The 27,411-nt window shown below is 48.1% G+C and overlaps 1 protein-coding gene across 2 annotated transcripts in view; it reads left to right on the forward strand.

Annotated features, from left to right (window-relative positions):
* The window catches only part of TANGO6 (transport and golgi organization 6 homolog), a 515,068-nt gene that overhangs the window by 317,778 nt on the left and 169,879 nt on the right, over positions 1-27,411 (forward strand). The window lies entirely within an intron of this gene.

Consider the following 27,411-nt stretch of genomic DNA (forward strand, 5'->3'; position numbering starts at 1 on the left):
TCCTAGAGGCTATGAATTTGGCCAGGAGAGTGTGGTACCCAGAACGTTTGGCCATGAATATCAGTACTTCGATACAGCTACCTCGATACAGGACCCCCTGTTGCAACAGCGGGGCAAAGGTCTGCCCTGGCCTACACCACCATGCATGGGGATCTAGGGGTGCCACTGGATGGCCTTTGATCTCCTTCCCAAAGACATTAATGTCATTTTGGCAATCAGACATCCCTCGACTAACACTTATGAACGAAGTTGGAAAACGTTTGCTGTTTCTTTAATCCAACCGTTACTAGCCCAGTTGCCTGGTTTTCTCTTTTTCTCTCTGTCACTGGCTGAGCAAGGGTTATTTGCCATTTTATGATAACATTATCAGCCATCTTTGTTTAAATCACCTGTTGTGATGTGTTTTCCAAAAGGACTAATCCACATGTTTCTCCCAAAACCTTTTGTGATGTCCAGTGGGACATCAACCTGGTCCTCACATTCCTGATGTGATTTCCATTCAAAGTGATGTAAAGTTGCCCTCTGAGATTTCTCACAATGAATACAGTGTTCCTCTTAGAGATTATGTCAGCTTGTCTTGTGAGTAAGCTGCAGGCACTTTCTGTCCAGCAGCCGTACACCACCTTCTTTTCAGGCAAGCTAGTGCTAAGGACTGAAGCAGCGTTCCCAAAGGTTGTTAGGCTTTTCCACATTGGGCAGTCTATTACTCTGCCAGCTTTCTTTGCCCCACCTCATCCATCCAAAGAGGTATAGAGACTCCATCGCTTCGACCCGAAGAGAGCTCTGAGCTTTTACATTGATCTTATCAAGGAACATCGAGTGCAAGATAAGCTGTTTGTAGGGTTCTGTAGGGCAAAGAAGGGAAGAACTATGCAGAAACGAAACATATCTATATAGATTGTCCTTTTTATCTAAATCGGATACGGATTGGCCAAGAAACAACCTCTGTAAGGGCTGCTGACTCATTTCAACAGAGCCAGACCCACTACCTCCATGCTGGCATGCAAAGTGCCTGATCTGGGCATCTGCCAGGTTGCGACAAAAGCATCATTTGACTTGTTCCCATAGCACTACTGTTTGGATAGCCAGGTCAGACAGGAAGGACACTTTGCTTGTTTGATCCAGAAGGACCTTCTGGTCTGGGTCGTTCTACAGACTTACTACCTGGAGGAGGTACTTGCTTCGTATCTAATCATAAGGTGAGGAATCTGCAATTAGAATTATGCTTTAAAAGAACAAGTTACTTACCTGCTGCAGCTTTGTGGTTTTGCCATTTCTAGTACAGTTGTTACTTGTATAAGGTGCTTAACTGCTGCAGCTTTGTGTGTTTTCCATCGCTAGTGCCCTGGTACCTGCTTTAGATGTATATATTGCACCTGTTTGGATGTTGCAGCTTTGTGTGTTTCCCATTGTTGATAACCCCATTACTGTCATCTGGTATATACCACAACTACTTTGCTTCTGTGGTTTTGCATGTTTCATTGTTAATGCCTTTGTTACTTGCATTAGGCATGTCATACTTGCTTTCCTGCTGTGGCTTTATTTCTTCTTACATTGCTGGAGTCTGTTTTTTGTCATTGTTAATGATTGATCTACCAAAGCAATACTATGCAGTGATAAACACTGTTAACCCTCCTATCCCTATTTATCATAATAAAAGGTGCTACTCTCCTGAACTGACAGACTGTTATATTCTTCTTCTCTTTGTATCAAATAGTTGTAGGTCTGCACCAAAGCACTTCTAGTTAATTTCAGGGTTATTTACATGCAACACAAGTTTAACAGAGGAACCAACTTGAATTACTGTGCATTCTGCAGTGTTAACTGTATTTTGAATCCTGCTTTCTTGGGCATATACACACTGACTAAATAGTGGGTACGGTCTGCACTGTCCTTTCTGCAAACACCTGGTTTGTAAAATTCTCCCAGGGGCTGAAGGATTATATTTACAACACTCAGTCATCAAGTGCTGTTTGGGTAAGCAAATCAGCTTCATTATAGTTCTCATTTACTCTCCACACATACATACCAATTGGTTTTTGGGTTTGAATGCCCAGCTCGTATCATAATCTGGTTTTGTGCTAGCATGTCACCTTGCGGCCACATAATGTATCTTTGTTAGAGACTTGCCATATATGCCTCAGGGCTTGTTAGATATGTTTATATGATTCTCTGGATCTGTTTTTAGCACGGTTAGTCCATTGAGTTGCCCTGAAGCAGCTTTACAACTTTAGGCCAGCAAGTGAGTTATGGTGATAAAGAGTATATATATATATGTATGTATATATATATATATATATATATATATATATATATATATATATATATATATATATATATATATATATATATATATATAATGAAGAAGGTATGGTTTAAGAGCAGCTGAAGTTAGGCCAATTAATCATGCTGTGTGTTAGTTGCTGGCTGGTTTTGATGCAAGGTTAGAACTGCTTCTAGTTGAAGTGCAGGGACAGCATGCTCTCTTCCCTATAATTAGGAGGTCAAAGGCCAGTCAGGATACAAGAGACTCACCTTTCAGCATTCAGCTGTTTTGGGATCAGTTGAAGTGCTGAGTTATTTTTCTGTTAGTAAGGCAGCTAGGCCTCCAGTATTGTCCCCCACCAGGTGTGGTGTTCACCCTTACTGGCAATATGGAGAACGTTATAACGTACCCTGAGACAGTGATAGCACCTTGCCATTGTTCCTCTAATACCAGACAGCTTGTTTCAACTGGATCTAGTTGTCAAGGTTCAAGGAAGAGGCACCATACTACTGAAGAGTTAAGAGCCCTCTAAGGGCCAAACTCTCCCCAGTTTCTCCAGTGACTCTGTTGCCCCATCTGGATGAGTACTGCTCCTTAAACCATACATCGAGTCAGTCTTTAGTTCCCAGTGAGTTATTTTAGCCAATTATCAATGGGAAGTGGAGCACACCTTTTTCTCCATGTGTAAGTCAATACACTTGGTCTAAAACTGCCCCAGGGATTGCAGAACTGCATGGCCACTGTCCCTTCTAGTCTGGATTAAGCGGACATCTCCTCATTTGGCCTCCGAGAAAATCCAACTGAATCGGAAATTATGCCACAAAATTTATATGTAATAAAAATTATTTAGGTCCATGTCAATATCACTTCATGGACTGGGATTAGCTAACCTACGCATAGTCTTACTCCATTCTGTGGAAGAAAGGGTGATGGTGTACATGATCAGTGCCCCCTTCACTGTAAATCCAGGTGGAAGTTCTTCACAGGTTTGTTGCCCATTACCATAGACGTAAAAACTAACATTTCAAAGGATCTTTTCAAACAAGTTGATTGCAAACAAAAAAAGCCATCCGCAATCCGTCCCTGAGAAAATAATTCAACTGAAAACCTGTAGGCTGCTTTTCAGATAATGTGGTGGACGGAATCTGTTGTTGTCAATTCTTAATGGCCTTAGAAAAGTGGGGCGATTCAGTCTGTGTAGATGCTTTGGTTCCTTTTAGATGTATCAGCAATCTTTAACACATCAACCTTGCAACTATTTTGTGCAAATTCTAATATATTGTCATCCAAGATACAATACTTAGTTTTATACCTATTAAACTGATTTTATGTCTTTAGTGCTTAGTTTTACAACCCTCCTCTAATTCCCAGCTTTTAAGACCGAACTATTCAGAATGTTTGGTCCAGAGGTAGAGACCGGTGTGTTGGAACAGACATAAGATCAGCTCTAGAGAGAAGGTGATTCTTATAGTGGTATCACCCCAGAGGACTGGCTGTTGAGTTAATAGCACAAGGAACTAGGCACCACCCAAACTCTAATCTGCTCTTTGAAAAGCAGGAGAGCACTTAATTTTGATTCGTTCTTGAAGCACCAATTAGTGGGGAAAAAAACCCTGAAATTGAGTTTTATTTCCTTTTGTAAGAGGGCTGGTCTTATCATGAGCTGATTATGAGCACCTCTGACATATTTTCTAGTCATTAGAAGGAATGGAAAATGCTATTTGAAAACATCTCAGTGAGGGTAGTAGGTTTAACTCCTTTCTTGATTGACGTATGCCTTCTCTCTGACACTAGGTACCTCAGCAGTCCTCCTCTTAGTTAATCATATCCCACTTGTGAAGTTTCAGGCCTGCTTGACGTGTGTCCATGGTTACATGTCTCATCTCACAGCCATACAGTGAAAAGCCAATATCACATTGTGAGTTGGGAACCCTTGCTCAGAATTTTTTCAAGCTTTGGTGTGAACGCTTTGCACTGCTTGGCTCCAAGTAAACCTTCACCAGAATATAGGAGATGGTTTCAAATGAGTTCCTTCTAACTGTGGGAACGATAGCTACAGCTGGTAAGGCAACGCAGTGGGGGCCAAAACCAATTCTCCATGGCCCTGCACCGTCTCTAGGGTCCCTCCCCTTTCTACCTGTACAATCACATAAGGAAAATTGTTCTAAGGTTGGTAGGTCTGCAGTTTAGATCTATTTATTTCTTTGGGATCCCATAAAAAGTTGTATACTGAGGGGGTCATTCCAACCTCGGCGGTAAAAGGCGCTTACCGCCGTGCAGAAGACCGCCAGAACACCGCCACGGCCGCAGTAAACCACCACGGTCATTCTGACTCACAACAGGCAAACCGCCAAAATACAGACATCCACAAAAGTCCGCCACACCAAAGGGCAGCGAGAAACTGGCGATGACCAAACCTCCACCGTCACGCCAACAGAAATACGCCCACACTATCACGACACACGAATCCCCGTGGCGGTCTTTCAACCGCGGTATTCCATTGGCGGTACACACCGCCGCGCTTAAAATACACACACACTTACAAAACACAACCACATTGGACAATTCAAAATACACACACCTGATACACATACACACACCACTCCCACACACCCAATACAATATAAAACACACACCCACATCATCCACAAACCTCCACTCCTAGAGATTCGTGAACACGCACCGAGAAAAGACATCCGAGCACCCAGATGCCAAATTCACTGTCACCCAGCAATACTTGCACGCACTTCACACAACACACCAATACACATCACCACACTTAGCACCACACAATCCACCCTACACATCACCCACACCACCCCATGGCTCCGCAAAGACACCCCAGGATCTCTGATGATGAACTCAGGGTCATGGTGGAGGAAATTGTACGAGTAGAGCCACAGCTGTTCGGGACACAGGTGCAGCACACCACCATTGCCAGGAAGATGGAGCTATGGAGCAGAATAGTCGACAGGGTCAACGCTGTGGGACAGCATCCAAGAAATAGGGAGGACATCAGGAAGAGGTGGAACGACCTACGGGGGAAGGTGCGTTCCATGGTATCCATGCACAACATCACGGTGCAGCGGACTGGCGGCGGACCCCCACCTCCTCCCCCAGAATTTACAGCATGGGAGGAGCAGGTCTTGAACATCCTGCATCCTGAGGGCCTTGCAGGAGTAGCTGGAGGAATGGACTCTGGTTCATCCCCCCCCACCCCACCTGCATGGCAACTCATACCCCCACCCTCACCCCCACCCCCATCACACCTACTCCTTGCAAATATCTCACCATCACAACCCACCCATCCCAACACCTAGCCCTGCATGCGTCCACAAAGCCTGGACACCCATCACCAAAGCATGCCCACTGCACATACACATACACCCCCCCAAACCATCGTCACAACAGCCCCCACAAAGGAATGCCAGCACTGGGGTACACAGGCACCCACCCATTGCACGCCATGGCACACACACAAGCAATAACCATACTTTTGTACCCCTGCAGGACCCGAACGCCAGGTCACCGCGCAGGAGGGTCCACAAATGTCCACTCCACCCCCAGAAGAGGCCCACAGTGATGACAGCACCTCTGTCTCCCTGGATCTAGATGACCAGCCCGGTCCATCTGGGACCTCGGGACAGTCGGTTCCCCTCAGACAGCCACCGGCCACAGCAGACCTTCCCCCCTCTGGGAACACCAGCACAGCACCCACCCAGCGGGCCCATACCTCTGTCCCCAGGACACGTCAATCAGCGGTGTGTCCACCACTGCAGGGCACCCAGGCTAACCCAACACCCCAACAACAACAGGGACCTGGGGGCAGTGGTAGTGGGCACACGGTTCAGGGGACAGAGGCACAGGGAAACCGGGGAACTGGGAGGGCTGCTGTGCGACAGGAGGGGGAAAGGCCCAGGGAACCCACTCTCCACGAGGCCCTCTCCTCCATCATGGGAGCCTACCACCACTCCCAGGAGACGATGGCGACGGTCCTGGCCAGGTTTCAGGAGATCCAGCTTCTGCAGGAGCAACAGTATATGGGGTTCAGGGAGGAACTAAGAAACATCAGTTCCCCCATGGGTACCATCGTAGTGGCTGTGAATCAGGTAGTCACCACATTGCGGGACACTGTGGCACCTCAAAGGGCCCCTGACACTAGCATGGACCAAGAACTGCCTACCACCTCCGCCGGCGCTAGTGGACAGAAGGCCCCGACACAAGACCAACAGGCCACCAGAACCCCACCCCCTGCAGAAGGAGAACCACCCCGCAAGCGGGCCCTGAGATCCAGGAAGAAGATAGAGTAAGATGTCAAGACCCCGCCAGCAAAGGATACCTCCCTGATTGTCATCCCACTGTCCCACATTGTCACCCTGTCCAACCTTAAACTGCCCCTGCTCCACTTTCCACAGGCATTTGGACAATGCACCTGTGAGACTAATAGACTAGACTCTGCCATGGACAATCCTCCACCATCACCCCTCACCGATTTACAACCACTCATCCAATTTAGAGCACTTGAATAAACACACTTATTGCACATAAACAATCTGGAGTCTGGCTGTGATTTTGAACAAATGTATTAGACATGACCGTGCCAAAATGTTCATTCACATTGTGATGCCAACAAACCGCTGTCACACAGCTGTAGTCCATGGGGCAACAAATCGGATGTCACGCAGTGGGGCCCACAGCTCTGAAAACGGAAGGGAAAGTCACAACACAGTTACCATACACTGGGTGAAAAAGTCAGACAGTAGAGAGGTAGAAGTCTTTAAGTAAATGTAATATGCCGGTGTGTACTCTTACCTGTGTGTCATTGAAAATACTGCTGTATTACTGTGTTCCTGTTCTCTATGTCGTCCTCTTCGGCTTCCTCCTCTTCACGCTCCACAGCTGCTACAACACCACCATCTGGACCATCCTCCTGCAGAAAAGGCACCTGGCGTCGCAAAGCCAGGTTGCGAAGCATACAGCAGGCCACGATGATCTGGCACACCTTCTTTGGTGAGTACATTAGGGATCCACCTGTCATATGCAGGCACCTGAACCTGGCCTTCAGGAGGCCAAAGGTTTGCTCGATCACCCTCCTAGTCCGCCCATGGGCCTCATTGTACCGTTCCTCTGCCCTTGTCCCGTTCCTCTGCCCTTGTCCTGGGATTCCTCACTGGGGTCAGTAGCCATGACAGGTTGGGGTAACCAGAGTCACCAATTAGCCACACACACTGCCTCTGGAGTTGACCCATCACATACGGGATGCTGCTATTCCGCAGGATGTAGGCGTCATGCACTGACCCAGGGAAATTGGCATTAACATGGGAGATGTACTGGTCAGCCAAACAGACCATCTGGATATTCATGGAATAATAACTCTTCCTGTTCCTGTACACCTGTTCACTCCTGCTGGGGGGGACCAAAGCCACATGTGTCCCATCAATGGCACCTATGATGTTGGGAATATGTCCAAGGGCATAGAAATCACCCTTCATGGTAGGCAAATCCCCCACCTCAGGGAAAACTATGTAGCTCCGCATGTGTTTGAGCCGGGCAGACAACACTCTGGACAACACCTTGGAAAACATGGGCTGGGACATCCCTGATGATATGGCCACTGTTGTTTGAAATGACCCACTTGCTAAGAAATGGAGCACTGACAGCACCTGCACTAGAGGGGGGGATCCCTGTGGGTTGGCGGATGGGTGACATCAGGTCTGCCTCCAGCTGGGCACACAGTTCCTGTATAGTGGCTCGGTCAAGCCTGTATGTCAGTATGACATGTCGTTCCTCCATTGTCGACAGGTCCACCAGCGGTCTGTACACGGGAAGATTCCTCCATCTCCTCGCATGTCCCAGCGGACGGTGCCTATGAAGGACAACAGCGAGCACAGAGTCAATCAACCCACAGGTACGTAACTACAGCTTGCACATAACACGATTCCCAATGCATTGAAAGGTTTGTATGAATGTTGATGCAAGGCCTAGGTATGTGTGACGCAGTAGAAATTAAGCCATGTGGGCCCTTGAAATGGCGGCTGCCTGACCTGTGAAGTGCGACAGTGGGATGTGAGGTCAATGCGCTCGCGTGGCCCACCGTGGCGGTAGGCGGTCGAAGACCGCGGCGCAAAGCCGCATTGGTTAACATTGAACCCTATGGGTTTCAGGAGCCAATGGTGATGTGTGCCGGCGGTCGCGGTACGCACCGCCGCGGGCGTGACCGCCATTTTCTATCTGCTTAATCACTCGATACCTGATCTTCCACAGGAGAGGACCTATACTGCAACTGCTGCTGTGACCTCGGTCTGGAAGAGACAATGGCTCAAGCGACTGGGGAAAGGGCCCCTGCCTTCACTGCGGAGGAGTTGGAGAAACTTGTGGATGGGGTCCTCCCCCAGTATGCGCTACTCTACGGTCCTCCAGACCGGCAGGTAAGTACTCTGGGACCATGCTTTGTGGGCAATGGCTGTGTTGAGTGGGGTGAATGAAAGATGGTGGGGAGGGGAGCGATTGAGGCATGTATCAAACGACAGATGAGAGCATGTGCCACATGGCAAGGGTGGGGATGGGGGGCCACTCACATCGAGCATGCAGAAGGTGTTGAAAATTTTTCTCTCCCTGTACATGTCACATAGGTCAGCGCCCACCAGAAAGTCGCTATTTGGCGTGCCATCGCCAAGGACGTCCGGACCCTGGGGGTCCACAACAGACGGGGCACCCACTACCGGAAGAGGTGGGAGGACATCCGACGCTGGAGCAGGAAGACGGCGGAGGCTCAGCTGGGGATGGCCTCCCAACATGGGAGGGGTGCCAGTCGTACTTTGACCCCCCTGATGTCCCGGATCCTGGCGGTGGCCTACCCCGATTTGGATGGGCGCGTGAGGACATCACAGCAGACACAAGGGGGTGAGTACAAACACATTCTGCTGACTTTGCGCGCAGTGGAGGTGTCTGGGTGAGGGAGGAGGGCTGTGGGTATCCCTAGGCCAGGGCGATTTCTGTAGGCTAGGCCCCTCCGTAAGGCATGGCCCTGTGCCCCCGCCCCCCACCTCTGTAGGGTGCCAAGTACAGGTATCCATGGCCCTGTGTCATCTATGTGTGCAGTTGTCGTCCATAGGCTTGTAGGCCATGTCCCACGGATTGAGTAGTCGACCCCAAGTGCGCGGCGTAGTGCAGGGGGCTTTTGTGTCTGTCCTGTCCGCCAACGGTGTTGTCTATGCATGCACTCATCATTTCTTTATTTGTTCCCCACCCCCCTTTTTTGTTGTCTTCCTGTTCATGGGTGCATTAGCATCATCAGGCGGAGGAGAAGTGGCATCGGAGCACGAGGGAGCTGCATCTCACATGGCCAGAATTCACCAGACGGAGGGCGAGGGGAGCTCCACAGCGGGGACTCGTGCTGATGTCAGTGACAGCGACCCGTCCTCTGAAGGGAGCTCCCTTGTGGTGGCGGCAACATCCGTGCCCCCCGCAACAACAGGTACAGCCGCCACCCAGCGCACCAGCACCGCCCTCCCAGCAGCCCCTCAGCGTCTGCCCCGTGCCCGCTCACCCGGGAAGGTGGGCATCTCCTTCGCCCCAGGCACCTCAGACCCTGCCCCTGTCACCCCTGCTGCCCTCAGTGAGGAGGTCATTGACCTCCTGAGGACCATCATTGTTGGGCAGTCTACCCTTTTGAATGCCATCCAGGGTGTAGAAAGGGAGGTGCACCGGAGTAATGCATGCCTGGAGGGCATTCATTCTGGTCAGGCTGCCCATCAGCGATCGTTCAACGCTCTGGCCTCAGCACTGATGGCAGCCATTGTCCCTGTCTCTAGCCTCCCCCCTCCAACTTCCTCCACCCAGACCCAATCCCCTGTACCTCTGCCTATCCCAGACACACCATCAGACCAGCCTGCACACACTTCAACACCCAAGGGAAGCTCATTCAGACATAAGCACCACAAATCAAACAAGCATTCACACAAGCAACATCCACATGCAGACATACCAACACCCACTGCCTCCTCTGTGTCCCCCTCCTCCTCGTCTCCCTCCTCCCTCCCTGTGACGTCTCCACTCACACTTGCATGCACAACATCTTCAGCCACTACGTCCATCACCAGCACACCCACCAGAACACTCCGCAAACGTGCAGTCACCACCCCCACTACCATTTACACGTCCCCTGTGTCCTCTCCCAGTGTGTCTGTCACCCCCTCTTCCAAGCTACACAAACGCAGGCAGCCACCCACCCAACAGCCGTCCACCTCACAACAGCCTCCAGCCCAAGTACCTGCACCCAAAGACACCAGACTTCACACTCCTACAACCACATCCTCTTCCTCCACTCCCATACCCACTACACCTACCCATCCCTCTCTTTCTAAATTGCTTTTCCTTTCCAAACTTGACCTCTTTCCAACAACTCCCCGACCCCGTCCATCTCATAAGACTCCAATCAGCACCTCAGCCACCACAAAACCAGGACCTATAAAGACTGTTTGCCATGGACTGTGGAGTCCCCCACCCTCAAGGGCACCCAGTTCAGCTAGGAGCCAAGGCACGGCCAGCCCACCCCCGGAAAAGCACCCGAAGATTGCCAGTGCCCGGCGCGAGAGGCCAAAGACACCGGGGACCAAAATCCCAACCTTGGCTCCTGCAGGAAGTGGGGTGCCACCTGGCACACCGCCCAAGGTGGGAAAGGGCCACAGGCGACCAGGGAAGGGTGGGAAGGGCAGCACACCCGACAAGGCCGGCAGCAGGCCAGCTGGCCAGGAGGGCCCCACCAGCCCCATCCCAGGTGTGCAGGAGGACACCCACAGGCCCGATACTGCAGCCCAGTAGGGCCCCGCAAGCCACCAGACAGATGGGCAGGAATGCCCCGCCAGCCACAAGTCAGGTGGCGAGTGACATCCATGCCATGGCCGGATCCGCTGACCTGGACACTCATCTCAAGCACCGCTGAACTGGGCACCGCCATCTCAAGCACCGCTGAACAGGGCCCTTCATCTCAAGCACCGCTGAACTGGGCACCGCCGTCTCAAGCACCGCTGAACAGGGCCCTTCATCTCAAGCACCGCTGAACTGGGCACCGCCGTCTCAAGCACCGCTGAACAGAGCCCTTCATCTCAAGCACCGCTGAACTGGGCACCACCGTCTCAAGCACCGCTGAACTGGGCACCGCCGTCTCAAGCACCGCTGAACTGGGCACCGCCGTCTCAAGCACCGCTGAACTGGGCACCGCCGTCTCAAGCACCGCTGAACTGGGCCCTTCCTCTCAAGCACCGCTGAACAGGGCCCTTCATCTCAAGCACCCCTGAACTGGGCACCGCTCGTCTCAAGCACCGCTGAACTGGGCACCGCTCATCTCAAGCACTGCTGAACTGGGCACCGCCGTCTCAAGCACCGCTGAACTGGGCACCGCCGTCTCAAGCACCGCTGAACCTGGCCCTTCATATCAAGCACCGCTGAACTGGGCACCGCCGTCTCAAGCACCGCTGAACAGGGCCCTTCATCTCAAGCACCGCTGAACTGGGCACCGCCGTCTCAAGCACCGCTGAACAGGGCCCTTCATCTCAAGCACCGCTGAACTGGGCACCGCCGTCTCAAGCACCGCTGAACTGGGCACCGCCGTCTCAAGCACCGCTGAACTGGGCACCGCCGTCTCAAGCACCGCTGAACTGGGCACCGCCGTCTCAAGCACCGCTGAACTGGGCACCGCCGTCTCAAGCACCGCTGAACAGGGCCCTTCATCTCAAGCACCGCTGAACTGGGCACCGCCGTCTCAAGCACCGCTGAACAGGGCCCTTCATCTCAAGCACCGCTGAACAGGGCCCTTCATCTCAAGCACCGCTGAACTGGGCACCGCCGTCTCAAGCACCGCTGGCCCATTGGCAGAAGGGGCAGGCCCTCATCTGTGTCAGGCAGGGCTGCACGAAGCACTCTGGGCACCAAGCCCCCTCCAGAGCCAGTGGAGACTGTCATCCACTTGAGAGACTGTGGCTTTGCACTCCCCAGGATGGCACAGTGGGCAACCCACCCACTGCAGAGACTTGAGAGACTGTGGCTTTGCACTCCCCAGGATGGCACAGTGGGCAACCCACCCACTGTTATTGAGTTGAGAGACTGTGGCTTTGCACTCCCCAGGATGGCACAGTGGGCAACCCACCCACTGCAGAGACTTGAGAGACTGTGGCTTAGCACTCCCCAGGATGGCACAGTGGGCAACCCACCCACCGCAGAGACTTGAGAGACTGTGGCTTTGCACTCCCCAGGATGGCACAGTGGCCATGGAGGCCCCTCGTGGATCTGTCGTCGTGGACTCATCTGGCTGAGGTGCCCCCCCTTCCCTTCCCCCTGAGGTGCCTGTAGTTTTGCTATCTGATGCCCCTGCAGTGTTCTCTCCGTTGGTGACAGGTATCCTGTGTGGGCTTTGCCCATGTGATTTGGGCCCAGTGGTCCACAGACAATGCCTGCAGAAATTATCGGACTTTTAATATTTATGTATATAATAGTTTTAGATGTATGATATTTTTATAAGCCAGTGATACAATATATTCGACTGTTTATGATCATTTTCTATTGTCTTTGCATTCTTCCGGGGGGTTTGGGGGGTGTAACTGTGATGTATTGCTATGCATTGATGTGTGTGTTGTAGTGGGTGAGGGTGGGGGTGGGTGTGTCGCGTATGTGTGGCCCCGTAATTTTTTGCCTCCCCTGTGTCGTAGGTGCAGTACTCACCGTTGTCTTCTGCGCCGGCGTTCGTGCTCCTGGTAGAGGAGCAGGAAGACAATAGCTGGGAGAATGTGGAGTTCGGGTTCCATGCTGTCCAGATTCCTCGTGGGGTGTATGGAGGTGAGTGTTTTCTGTTCGAAATGGCTGTTTCCGCCGTGTTTTTAGCCCCGGAAAAGGTGGCGGATTGGTGGGTTGTGATAGGGTGGGCGGTACATTGTCTTCCTCGTGTCTGTTGGCGGTGACCGCCGCGCTGTTTGTTTGTCCCGCCGTGGCAGTCGGAGTGTTGAAGTGGCGGTCTCTGTTGGCGGTTAGCAGAATTCCATTTTTTTAACCGCCAGCCTGTTGGCAGGTTAGCAGCCGCTTTAACACCGACCGCCAGGGTTGGAATGACCCCCTGAATCACCTAATCCTTTTTTGAATGTGGCCAACATGTCACCTGAGCATAATGCTAAGTATCATTTGCTAATGGCTGCCATCCTCCCCACCCTTCACATCCCCTCATACAGCATTCTGTCATGTGAGAGAAATTTCTGTTTTGCAATATTCGTGAAACTTGTAATTAAAACTCTACTTAAAAAATGTATTGTCCACCAGTAGCTTGGTGTTGTTTGTCGAAGATTTTAGCAAACTTGTCCCTTTGGCACTTTGGTGTGCCATCTGGATGAATCAACACACAGGCTTGAATAGGGCGGTGATCTTGGACTGCTTTGCTTGCAACAGAGGCCTAGCTATTCCTTGGATGTCTTATATCAAACAGAAACTGACTGATTTGGGGAGACCCAAGCTTTTTTTCTCCTCCACTTGTATATCCAAGGCTGACATATCCTGGGATAAGAATGCATTCATAACCAGGAATAGACTGCGCAGAGAGGAACTTGAAGCAGCTAAAGTTTCTGTTAGGGGATATCATAGATTGCAATCTACCCCCCATTTGGAACCTTATTTGTCCTGGATGGACACTACCTGGGACAGAGTCCTGTTAACAAGTTTAAGCTGGATTCAGTAAGGTGGCATTTAAGCTTCTCAGGCAGTCAATTTGATTATACCAATGTGTTAATTTGCCCCTGAAATGAGTCTTTCCCCCCAGAGTTAGCTCCACTTCACTTTTTTGGTAAATATTATAGGGCCCTCTCTAAAACATTTGTAGTCCCATTAATTTGAGCCAGTGGCATTAGAAGATGTGTGGAGTCCTCGTTGTGTCTGCAATCCTTGAATTCCCCTATTTTTAGGATGTTTTGTTTAATTGTATTGTGCTTTTATGGCTGTGTCTTACCGCCAAATAAAGATTTATTTACTTGACATGTGGCCAAAAAGTGAACTGAGCATAATGCTCAGTATCATTTGATATTGGCTGCCATCCTCCACGTCCTCCACATTACCTCATACAGCATTCTGTCTTGTGAGAGAAATTTCAGTTTTGCAATATTCGTGAAACTTGTAATTAAAACTCTACTTAAAAAATGTTTTTATTGGTATTTTCCAGATGTGCATGAACATTAATTTCTTCACACCACTTTCAAACTGTTGGTGTGAATGTACTTTTTTTACCTCCCCAAGGTGGTGTCGCATTCACTTCCGAATCAGAAGAATTGTCTTGCTGTTGTTTTCCCACGGCCTCATTTGATTCATAAAGATCAAGTTCTTCTCAATTTCGATATTAAGAATACATTTTGTTTATATGAGCTGTTCTAGGAAGATGAGGTAACTGTACCTTAGTCTTTCTCACCCTTTTAACAAAAGACAGTAGTATATACTTGCTTTTCAGATTGTTTACGCTTGCCTTACCATGCAGGGGGTTGCAGAGCAACTTGGACTGTGTGACCCATCTTAAAGATTATGGGCCTTATTTAGAGTTTGGAACACGGGATACTCTGCCCACCATGCTCCTGGTTAGCCCAATCTGTTTAAAGTCTGAAAAACCATCATGTTGCAGGCTCCACAGGTGGAAACCTTCGACTGGTGACTGATAGCAGGTTATTGGTCAGAGTACATCAGACCATCTTAGAACAAACAATCCAACGTGTTTTTCCTGTTTGGGACTGCCAGGGAAAGACTGGTGGCCCTGAACAGGAAAACAAATAAATGACTGCCACTCACTGGGAGAAAGCTCCAAGTGAGTCAGTTTCTCCCAGCATGTCAGTGGCATTTATTATTTGTTTTCAGAAACAAACTCTCTATGGTAGGTTTTTTTTAAAACAACAAAACACTTTGCTGTGCAGGCGAATTAAACATAGTGCCTAAATAGCACAGCTTCAGTTCCTTCAGAGGAGCCTACGAATACACACACACCTCCGCTGAGTGGGTGGGGATCTCTAAATAAATATGGTGAGCTGTAGTCCACCAGGGAGGGCCCTGAAGTACATCTCTCCCCTAACCTGTGAATGGGGTGCACCTCACCAATGGATAAATGAGGCCTATTTCTGCAAATTGTCCAGTTTGGCTGTTTGTTTTCCGGTAGTGTTGGGCCCCTTTTTTCCTACACTGCAAAGTGCCTCCTTCTAGTCTTTTCCGGTCAACCAATTCCCAGTACTGGTGAATCCACAGAAACTGTATGCATGAGCAGAACCAGCCCCTTAATTTTAACACTGATTCTCCATCTTGGGATTTTCGTTTCTGAATACGTTAGAATATCTGTATCTGCAGAACATTTTAACAATGTACATTTTCATTCTTTTATAATTATTTCTCAGAGAAAACGTGCCTCTGAGGCTATATAAACAGGCCAATCTCCCGCCACCATCGACCCAACTTTCCTCACCCAACACTCCACCCTGAAAAGTTTGGTGGTCCAGGATTCCACTTCGCATGGCCCATTTCCTGCCGCTCCTTTGGATGGGAAATCTAAAAAGCTGGTTACCTTAGGCAAGAAAATGTTTTCTTCCACCAGCCTAGCATTGCGGTAGGTGAACACTGCATGCTTCATGGGCCACTACTTCTACACGCTGTGGGACTCAGTTGCGCAAGTGCTGCCACAAGTCCCATAGGAGGCCCAGGCCATTCTCTCCCAAGCTGTCAAGGACAGAAGAGATAGTGCTAAGTTCACCATCGAGTGTAGATTGGATACATGTGACTCGCTGGGCAGAGTGGTTTCTTCAACTGTGGCACTTCGACATCACACCTGCTAGATGTTGTCTGAACCAGATCATTTGTTACTGATTAAATTCAGTGTAACTGGTTGATAACTGTGAGAGGAAAAGCTTTCATTAATTCTGTATAGTTTTCCTACACAATTTGCTATCATACACTTGTTTTTAATTAATTAATATCTTAATACCATACGTGTTCTAAGAATAATAGTCACTGCAAGAAGAGTTTCTACTCACTTCTCTTGTAGAAATATTGCAAATATCTTTCTGAGTTCTTGATCCTAGCAGATTAATCCTTGTGAAAACTAAAAGTGCAAATATGAGTTTGTAATAATAATGGATGACTAGAACTCTAGATTCTTAATCAAGTGTAATTGCAGAGTACTTCTGTCTTCAGAGATGACTTTCATCAACTTTCCAGAATGAGAGTTTAGGAGGATTCCAAACGTCTAAACAGCAAGTCCTCACTCCTAATGAAGGTCAGGAACACTTTATATGTTGCGCAGTGGCTTATGTGGTAACACAGGACACGATCAAACAGGGAATATTTCTCAGGAAGGGACACTCTGGCTGGGGGGAAGGAGTCTAGGTGACATTTGGCGCAAGCTACACCCGCAAATGCAGGGCTATACATTTTACTCTCACACACATAAGAAGTACGCCCGAATAATTAGCTTCGTAGGCACCCCTGGCATCCAATCTGTGGCCTCGGCTTCAGAGATAGAACCCCGTTCCCTGTCCGATTTTGCGGCTTATTCACTCACCCTTACTTTCCCGCTGGTGCCGTTTATAACTAGGTCCTGGCGGCTGAGGGAAACACTCTTACATCACCCCGCAGTTGTTAAATCAATAAAGTTCTTGTGGACTTCCTCACAATCAACAACACTGCAGATGTTTCTATCTCCATGTTGTAGGAAACGCTAAAGGTGGTGGTCTGGGGCGAGCTAACAGCGTAACCGCGATTTCAGTGGCGGACAATAAGAAGAGCAATGACAAGAGGGAGTACCTGTCCCAACAGGTCCAGGAACTTAAGCGTATTCATAAGCGCACTCTCATCCCTGGGATGTCGGCAATTAGAGGCCACCCAGACACAGTTAGCGGGAATTGACCCGGACAGAGAGGAATACTCTGCCCTCTGACTTCACCATTCTTATAATATTGGCAGGGACAAGTGTGGCCACCTCTTGGCCAACAGACTACCAGGCACAGGCACAGGCACAAACACATGCCACTGGATTCCAAGTTATTCCAGGCCCTTATGGTTTGGAATGAACTGACAATCCTGAGATCGCCGCAGCCTTCCTGGACTTTTATACGGAGTTATATGCAAAGCAGGACCTGGTCGCGGACAGATCAGGCCCTTACCTTCAGGGTGCCAACACACCAAAGTTAACATCAGAACAGGTATCTCATCTTGATCGCCCAATTCTTGTCAAGGAAGTCACAGCGATCATCACCAGGCAGTCACCACTTAAGTCGCCGGGCCCAGATGGACTTCGAGCACTTTCCTATAAAACCTTCAGCACAACCTTGGCTCCCCTTCTCACTAGATTATTTAATGCTATAAAAGACCCAGCCTCAATCCTGCCTTCTAGCCTTGCAGCCTCCATCATCTTTATCCCAAAGCCAGGCAAGGATAAGTGTCACTGCACATCGTACCGGCCAATATCACTCCTAAACGTTGATCTTAAGCTATTCACTGGCATTTTAGCGGTCTGCCTAGGCCTTCCTCTACCGGGCCTTGTGGCCCCCCGACCAGACAGGCTTTGTGCCTCATCACCAGTATAGCGACAATACGAAGCGGATCATGCATTTAATTGAAAAAGTTGCTGCTCAGGTTGAGAACGCATGCTACTGGCTTTGGACGCCGAGAAGGTGTTTGACCGGGTTCAATAGCAATACCTGTATACCACCCTTAAACATTTTGGCCTAGGCAAACGCATTTGTTCCTGGATTTTTAGTCACTATGGCCATCCGATCGTGACCATTTAAGTGAATGGGCAAATGTCAACAGCATTTCCCATTTGTAGAGGCACACACCAGGGGTGCCCTCTTTCACCCCTGCTTTTTGCACTCTATATGGAGCCTCTGGCCCAGTGTATCTGCAACAATCTGAACATCAAGGAGATTCCTTTTGAAGGAGAGGAAAATACCATCAGTCTCTATGCAGACAATGTGTTGGTGGCCCTGGAGGAACCTGTCACCTCCCTTCTGGCCTTCCTGTCTGAACTGGAGGCTTTTGGACAGGCAGTGGGGTTTTGGTTGAACGTGCATAAATTCCAGGACTTTAGTCTGTCTCTCACACTTTACACTCAAAAGGCCCTTGCTCTTAACCACCCAATTCAATGGGCGACAACATCTGTCCCTTGTCTGGGCATACAACTGACTTCTTCAGCCCAGACGACTGCGTCCTTCCATTACCAGATCTTATGTCAGTAGATTAAATTAGCCCTAAATAGATGGAGGCCACATCACCTTTCTTGGCTCAGTCGGGTGGCTGCCCTGAAGATGTTGATCCTACCTAAAATATTGGTTCGATGGCATATGTTGCTGCAGATACACATGTTGAGCACAGTCCGCTGCCTGGTGTTGGGCTCGGAGTATTACAAGTTGTTTTTCTTCGAAGAAGTCTTTTTTGGTCACGGGACCGAAGGACTCCTCCCTCTTCGGCTCCATTGCGCATGGGCGTCGACTCCATCTTAGATTGTTTTTTTCCGCTGTCGGGTTCGGACGTGTTCCTTTTCGCTCCGTGTTTCGGTTCGGAAAGTTAGTCAGAATTTCGGAAGAAAGCGTCGGTATAGTTCCGTTCGGTATCGGGATAGTTAGGTACATCGACACCGATCATCGGAAGACTTTGGGGTAGCTTCGATCCCCCATCGGGGCCTGGTCGGCCCGACTGCGTGTGACGCCGATGGAACGGACCCCGTTCCGTTTCTGCCCAAAATGTCACAGTAAGTATCCTTATACAGATCAGCACTTGGTCTGTAACTTGTGCTTGTCCCCCGAGCACAAGGAGGATACCTGTGAGGCCTGTCGAGCCTTCCGGTCCAGAAAAACACTCCGGGACCGAAGAGCCAGGCGTCTACAAATGGCGTCCACGCCGACAAAACAACGTTTCGACGACGAAGAGGAAACATTCTCGGTTCCGGACTCAGAATCCGGAGACTCCGACGTCGAACAACAACAACAAACAGTGAGTAAGACGTCGAAAATAAAGACCATCGAAAAAACAAAAGCCCAGGGGACGCCACTGCCAACAGGCCATGGCTCGACCCATAAAACCGGCGACCCGTCGAAGGCGCCAAAAAAGGGCACGCCCATAGCGAAGACACCAGACTCCGGTCGAGGGACCGCCATGGAGCAACCTCGGAGCCGAGATAGCGGCTCCGAGAAGCAAAAACAAGATGCCGGCACCGAAAAACATCGGCACCGAGACACACTGCCGAAAGCCACAAAAATTCAGTCGGTACCGAAGCCGAAAAAAGATTCTCTCTCGGCGCCGAAAAGTTCCACACCTCCTTCCTACACAGAGGAACAAGGAATAAGTGGCCAGATGCACAGATTTGGACAAGAGCTCCAAAGTGTAGAATCAGACTACACACAAAAGAGACTGTACATCCAACGAGACACAGGGAAGATATCAACCCTTCCCCCAATAATGAGAAAAAGAAAGATCGGATTTCTCAAGGATGACGCACAACCACAAGCCAAAGTGGTTAAAAAAGTCACGCCTCCGCCCTCTCCACCACAACAGGCATCGCCGGCACAAACTCTGCCACAAATGCACTCACCAGCGCAAACTACTATAAGTCAAGATAATCAGGATCAAGACGCTTGGGACTTATATGACACCCCAGTGCCGGACAATGATCCCGATTCATACCCCACAAAGCCGTCACCGCCAGAGGACAGTACCTCATACTCGCAACTGGTGGCTAGGGCAGCAGAATTCCACAATGTCCAACTGCATTCCGATCCTTTAGAGGATGATTTTTTATTTAACACCCTCTCGGCTACACATAGCCAATATCAATGTCTCCCAATGCTACCAGGGATGTTACGGCACGCAAAACAAATTTTTGAAGAGCCCGTAAAATCAAGAGCCATCACCCCAAGGGTGGATAAGAAATATAAACCACCACCCACAGACCCAGTGTTTATTACTTCGCAGTTACCACCTGACTCCGTAGTAGTAGGGGCAGCTCGCAAAAGAGCAAATTCCCATACATCTGGCGACGCCCCACCTCCGGACAAAGAAAGCCGAAAATTTGATGCGGCAGGAAAAAGAGTCGCATCACAGGCAGCCAACCAATGGCGCATCGCAAATTCTCAAGCGCTGCTAGCCCGATATGACCGCGCACACTGGGATGAGATGCAACTTCTCATAGACCATCTTCCCCAGGAATACCAAAAAAGGGCGCAGCAAATAGTTGAAGAGGGACAAACGATCTCGAACAATCAAATCCGCTCTTCAATGGACGCAGCCGATACTGCAGCAAGAACAGTCAACACTGCTGTCACCATAAGGAGACACGCATGGCTCCGCACTTCAGGGTTCAAACCTGAAATCCAGCAGGCTGTCCTTAATATGCCCTTCAACGAAAAACAACTTTTTGGCCTTGAAGTGGACACAGCCATTGAAAAACTTAAAAAGGACACAGACACGGCCAAAGCCATGGGCGCACTCTACTCCCCGCAGAGCAGAGGCTCTTTTAGAAAAACTCCATTTAGAGGGGGGTTTCGTGGCCAACCCATAGACACCACCAGCCAACAAACAAGAACCACACCCTATCAGGGTTCATTCCAAAGGGGAGGTTTCAGGGGATATAGAGGGGGTCAATTCCCAAGGAGTAGGGGAAAATTCCAAACTCCAAAAACACCTCCACCTAAACAGTGACTTTCAAGTCACACAACCCCTTCACTCAACACCAGTGGGGGGAAGACTAAGCCAATTCTACCAATCTTGGCAGCAGATTACAACAGACAATTGGGTACTAGCAATAATCCAACATGGCTATTGCATAGAATTCCACAAATTCCCACCAAACATCCCTCCAAAAACACGCAAAATGTCACTACAACATTTAGAACTTTTAGGACTAGAAGTTCAAGCACTACTGCAAAAGGATGCAATAGAATTAGTACCAGTACAACAACAAAAAACAGGAGTTTACTCCCTGTACTTTCTAATTCCAAAAAAAGACAAAACATTAAGACCAATATTAGATCTCAGGACACTAAATACCTACATCATATCGGCCCACTTTCACATGGTCACACTACAAGACATCATTCCACTGCTCAAACAGCAAGATTACATGACCACATTAGACCTAAAAGATGCGTACTTTCATATACCAATACATCCTTCTCACAGAAAGTACCTAAGGTTTGTATTCAAAGGAATACATTACCAGTTCAAGGTGTTGCCATTCGGAATAACAACTGCACCAAGAGTATTCACAAAATGTCTAGCAGTAGTAGCAGCACATATCAGGAGACAACAAATACATGTGTTTCCTTACCTAGACGATTGGCTAATCAAGACCAACACAGTAAGAAAGTGCACAAACAACACCACATATGTCATACAAACCCTTCACAAACTGGGTTTCTCCATCAACTATACAAAGTCACACCCCGAACCGTGTCAGACACAACAATATCTAGGGGCAACCATCAACACATCAAAAGGAATTGCCACTCCAAGTCCACAAAGAGTTCAAGCATTCCACAAGGTAATAAGTGCTATGTTTCCAAACCAAAAGATACAAGCAAAATTTGTGCTAAAACTTCTAGGCATGATGTCATCATGCATAGCCATTGTCCCAAACGCAAGACTACACATGCGACCCTTACAACAGTGCCTAGCATCACAATGGTCACAAGCACAGGGTCAACTTCTAGATCTGGTGTTGGTAGACCGCCAAACATACCTCTCGCTTCTATGGTGGAACAGCAACAATTTAAACAAAGGGCGGACATTTCAGGACCCAGTGCCTCAATACGTTATAACAACAGATGCTTCCATGACAGGGTGGGGAGCACACCTCAATCACCACAGCATTCAAGGACAATGGGACGTACACCAAACAAAATTTCATATAAATTACCTAGAACTGTTAGCAGTATTTCTAGCGTTAAAAGCCTTTCAACCCATAATAACACACAAATACATTCTTGTCAAAACAGACAACATGACAACAATGTATTATTTAAACAAACAAGGAGGAACACACTCAACACAATTGTGTCTCCTAACACAAAAAATATGGCAGTGGGCGATTCACAACCACATTCGCCTAATAGCACAATTTATTCCAGGGATCCAAAACCAACTAGCAGACAACCTTTCGCGAGATCACCAACAAGTCCACGAATGGGAAATTCACCCCCAAGTTCTGAACAATTACTTTCAAATTTGGGGAACACCCCAGATAGATTTGTTCGCAACAAAAGAAAACGCAAAATGCCAAAACTTCGCATCCAGGTACCCACACCGCGAATCACAAGGCAATGCTCTATGGATGAGTTGGTCAGGGATATTTGCATACGCTTTTCCCCCCTCTCCCTCTCCTTCCATATCTAGTAAACAAATTGAGTCAAAACCAACTCAAACTCATACTGATAGCACCCACATGGGCAAGACAACCTTGGTATACAACTCTACTAGACCTTTCACTAGTACCGCATGTCAAACTACCCAACAGACCAGATCTGTTAACACAACACAAACAACAGATCAGGCATCCAAACCCAGCATCATTGAATCTAGCAATTTGGCTCCTGAAATCCTAGAATTCGGACACTTAGACCTCACACAAGAATGTATGGAGGTCATAAAACAAGCTAGAAAAGCTTCCACTAGACACTGCTATGCATCTAAGTGGAAAAGATTTGTTTGCTACTGCCATACCAATCAAATCCAACCATTGCATGCCTCTACAAAGGACATAGTGGGATACTTACTACATTTGCAAAAAGCAACCCTCGCTTTTTCATCTATAAAAATACACCTCGCAGCAATATCTGCTTACCTACAAACTACTCATTCATCGTCTCTATTTAGAATACCAGTTATTAAAGCATTCATGGAAGGGCTAAAAAGAATTATACCACCAAGAACACCACCAGTTCCTTCATGGAACCTTAACATCGTCTTAACAAGACTCATGGGTCCACCTTTTGAACCCATGCATTCCTGTGAAATGCAATATTTAACGTGGAAAGTCGCATTTCTCATTGCAATCACATCCCTCAGAAGAGTAAGTGAAATACAGGCATTTACCATACAAGAACCATTTATTCAAATACACAAAAATAAAATAGTTCTAAGAACAAATCCAAAATTTCTACCAAAAGTAATCTCACCATTCCATTTAAATCAAACAGTAGAATTACCAGTGTTCTTCCCACAGCCAGATTCCGTGGCTGAAAGGGCACTACATACATTAGACATCAAAAGAGCACTAATGTACTACATTGACAGAACAAAGTTAATCAGGAAAACAAAACAACTGTTCATAGCTTTTCAAAAACCACACATAGGAAATCCAATCTCTAAACAAGGCATTGCTAGATGGATAGTCAGATGTATTCAAACATGCTATCTTAAAGCCAAGAGAGAATTGCCTATTACACCAAAGGCACACTCAACCAGAAAGAAAGGTGCTACAATGGCCTTTCTAGGAAACATTCCTATGAGCGAAATATGTAAGGCTGCAACCTGGTCTACGCCTCATACATTTACTAAACACTACTGTGTAGATGTACTAAATGCACAACAAGCTACAGTGGGCCAAGCTGTACTAAGAATATTATTCCAAACTACTTCAACTCCTACAGGCTAAACCACCGCTTTTAGGGGAGGTAACTGCTTTATAGTCTATGCTCAACATGTGTATCTGCAGCAACATATGCCATCGAACTGAAAATGTCACTTACCCAGTGTACATCTGTTCGTGGCATTAGTCGCTGCAGATTCACATGTGCCCTCCCGCCTCCCCGGGAAGCCTGTAGCCGTTTAGAAGTAAATCTTAAATCTTAAACATTTGTACATTTGTAAATAATTATTATAAACTTTTTATGTACATACGTATTCACTCCATTGCATGGGCACTATTTATAGCAAACAACTCCAGCCTCACCCTCTGCGGGGAAAACAATCTAAGATGGAGTCGACGCCCATGCGCAATGGAGCCGAAGAGGGAGGAGTCCTTCGGTCCCGTGACCAAAAAAGACTTCTTCGAAGAAAAACAACTTGTAATACTCTGAGCCCAACACCAGGCAGCGGACTGTGCTCAACATGTGAATCTGCAGCGACTAATGCCACGAACAGATGTACACTGGGTAAGTGACATTTTAATTTCTCTTTAAGGCCTTGCCTGTGGAGCCTCCTGCTGGGACCATTCGGGCCTTGCAGCAAGATCTGAATTGCTTTGTATGGGCTGATTGTGTTCTCGCATGCGGAAGGAGTTGAACTACGGACCCCCACATGAGGGGGGGCCTAGGCATCTCAAACCTTCTACGCTTCTATAAGGTGGCCCAACTTAGATTCCTCCTTGAGTGTTCTCGAGAGGAGTCTGAAAAGCATTGGCTTTTTATGGATAGGGCAGTGACAGGGCAACCTCTCTGGAAGTTTCCCTTTTTACATAGACATGCTGGACCACAAAGCCTCTACCTATCCCCCATTACCAAAGCTTCCTTGGATATTTGAGACTGGGTGGCAGAGAGAGTGGGCCTGGCCTCCTTTCTGTCCCTATTGACCTCCCATTGTCGATAACCCAGACTTTATTCCAGGTCTCAATGCAATCAGCTTCCAACACTGGCACAAACCTGGATGCCAGTCCGTAGGCCACTTGTTTGATGAGTGTGCTCTCTCCTTTGAGCAACTCCAATCAAATCATGCACTACCTGAAGAAGGGTGATTGCATTATCTGCAGATTAGACACTGGTTGATGCATCCATCTGTTCGCCCAGGGGTACAACGCTTCTTTCCCACTTTTGAAAAATGGCTGTTTACCAAAACATCAGACAGACGCCTTATCGCTGAATTTTACAGCCTTCTATGCCCTGCCCCAACACTGATGAAACAACATGCCAGTGACGGTGGGAATCTGAACTTGGCCGCTCTCTGACCCAGAAAGAATGGGGAGAAATATTTTACAAGGCACGACATACAGCCGAACATGGCCAGTATTGAGACGGCTACCAAGATCGTCACGTACTGGTATCCTCACTCCAGTCCGCTTGCACAGAGGGAACCCTACTCGCAAGTCTGAGTGATGGCGCGGCTGTGGCTCCCCTGGCACATTATTACACTTGTTATGGGAATGCCCGAAACTCACTTCTTTTTGGACTTAACTGCTTGACAATTTTGATAGCTTAATACCCAGTTCCCCCGCTTTCCTGCCTCTACCATTCTGGGGTTACCCAACGCACTCACTTTCCCGCTCAAATACCGCCAGGGATGACAGATTGGTTTAGCTCTGGCAGCAGCCTTTCAAAATATTCTGCCGCACTGGGCCATGGGACAGTTCCCTACCTACCAAGGATGATTATGCCGCCTTTGGTATACACTTGGGATGGAAAGGTTGACTTTCACTCTCTCTGCACAAAGCACCTCATACTTGGGGATTTGGCTTCCTTTTCTAGCTATGTATCCTCAGAATTCCACAAACTCACATGCCCCAGATACCTTTGGCTCCTTCATTTAATGGAGGTTCCTGTTGATTCCAACCACAAGGGCAATGACTAGTTTGCCATAGTAGGGTCTATGAGTTCTCCTTAGGTACTACACTCTTAAGCACTATGGTTTATGGGGGGGGGGTAGGGAAACGTTTTGTCTCTTCATATTTGTACTACCGATGATGAGCTGTTCGCTCACACACTGCTATACTTTCTTTGTTTGAAATCCAATAAAGAGATTTGAACCATAAACAGCAAATCCTGGATGCAACAACTATATATATCAAGTGCCTAGCAAGGACATTGTGGACCAAGAGGAACTTAAATTCTAAGAATTCAAGGTGACTACCACCATTTGCAAGTCTTGTGAGGGTTTTGTGGCACCATGGACCATGTAGTCCAGCTTGTCTTAACTCAGATTTTAAGTGTAATGTATACCTCTCAGATACAAAGCTTCTCTACAGACAGTGGCAAAAGTGCACATGATCTAGAGATTTGGATTAGTGCCTCACTGGGCAGCGCAGAGAGGTAAACATCTCCCACACTGCATCTTGACAATTAGAGTGATTGCTTGGAATCACTGAAGCTAACAAGTGGGCATTAATTCTTTAAAATGTGCATTCCATGAGTTTCTGTCTGAGCGTCTATCCTGGGGTGCAGTCTATCCGTAAATGACTAGAGAGGTCTGCTTGTGCTGTGCAGGTTGTCAGTGCAGCATGTGTTTGACTTCACTTCTTCACTAGCCAAATCATTGAGGTTGCTCTGTGTTGTACATAGGACGAGTTTGTCTCAGTCCCCTTATAGTTGTTCACGCAAGTCCTCACCGTTTGAAGGTAGCTTCATTATATGCATTGATTCATTTGTGCCATTGGTTGCTGCAGTTGGTCCCTGATACTCGTTTTTGGAGGAAGCCACAGGACTTAGTTGCCATAGTCTTATTTTGAGGAAGAGGAAGAAGGGCAGAAAAGATAGAAAGCTGGGGGGAAGAGAAAGAAAATACAACAGCGAGAAAGGAGGAATGAAAAAGAGCCTGCAAGGTTGAGTTAGAACGTGTAGGGTAATGGAGGGAGGCATGTGGTGGCATCAAGACTAGACTTCCCCGGTGCTTAGCAGCTCTAGCATTCGGCTGCACTGGCGACAGAATTCCAAGTACACCTTATCTTCCGCCCGCACTTATATTTTTATTATCTTTTGTTAACAAGTTGACACTGACGCAAAGAAAACCATGGTCTGATTGTAAACAGTCTGAACAGCCACCATTGATGGTTACTGCTGAGAATCTTACCCAGCTGTGAGAGTTCAGTCACCACTATTGTGTGCATCACCATTTACAAGCACTGAGTTTCACACCTCAAAGTTCTCACGAGCATCTAAGACCCATTTAATCTGCTTTGTGTTCCAGTCAAAACATTCACTGACTGGAAAAAACTGAAAAACGGCGGTATTACGTGAGTAATGGCCTCAGAGACCACAAAACATCAGCTAATGCTTCAAGAACTGCACATCTATAATTTGTCCCATTCCTTTGCAATATTTATATCAGTGCTAGCATCATAATTAACTAAATTAACTACTTGTTTTGATCTGTGCTTGGAAGGCTGTTGATCCGAGTGCCGGGTGCGCCTATTGTGGGTCACTTAGTTCTACTGCAGCCCAGCT

Source organism: Pleurodeles waltl, chromosome 12, assembly GCF_031143425.1.
Source record: "Pleurodeles waltl isolate 20211129_DDA chromosome 12, aPleWal1.hap1.20221129, whole genome shotgun sequence".
Classification (NCBI taxonomy): Eukaryota; Metazoa; Chordata; class Amphibia; order Caudata; family Salamandridae; genus Pleurodeles; species Pleurodeles waltl.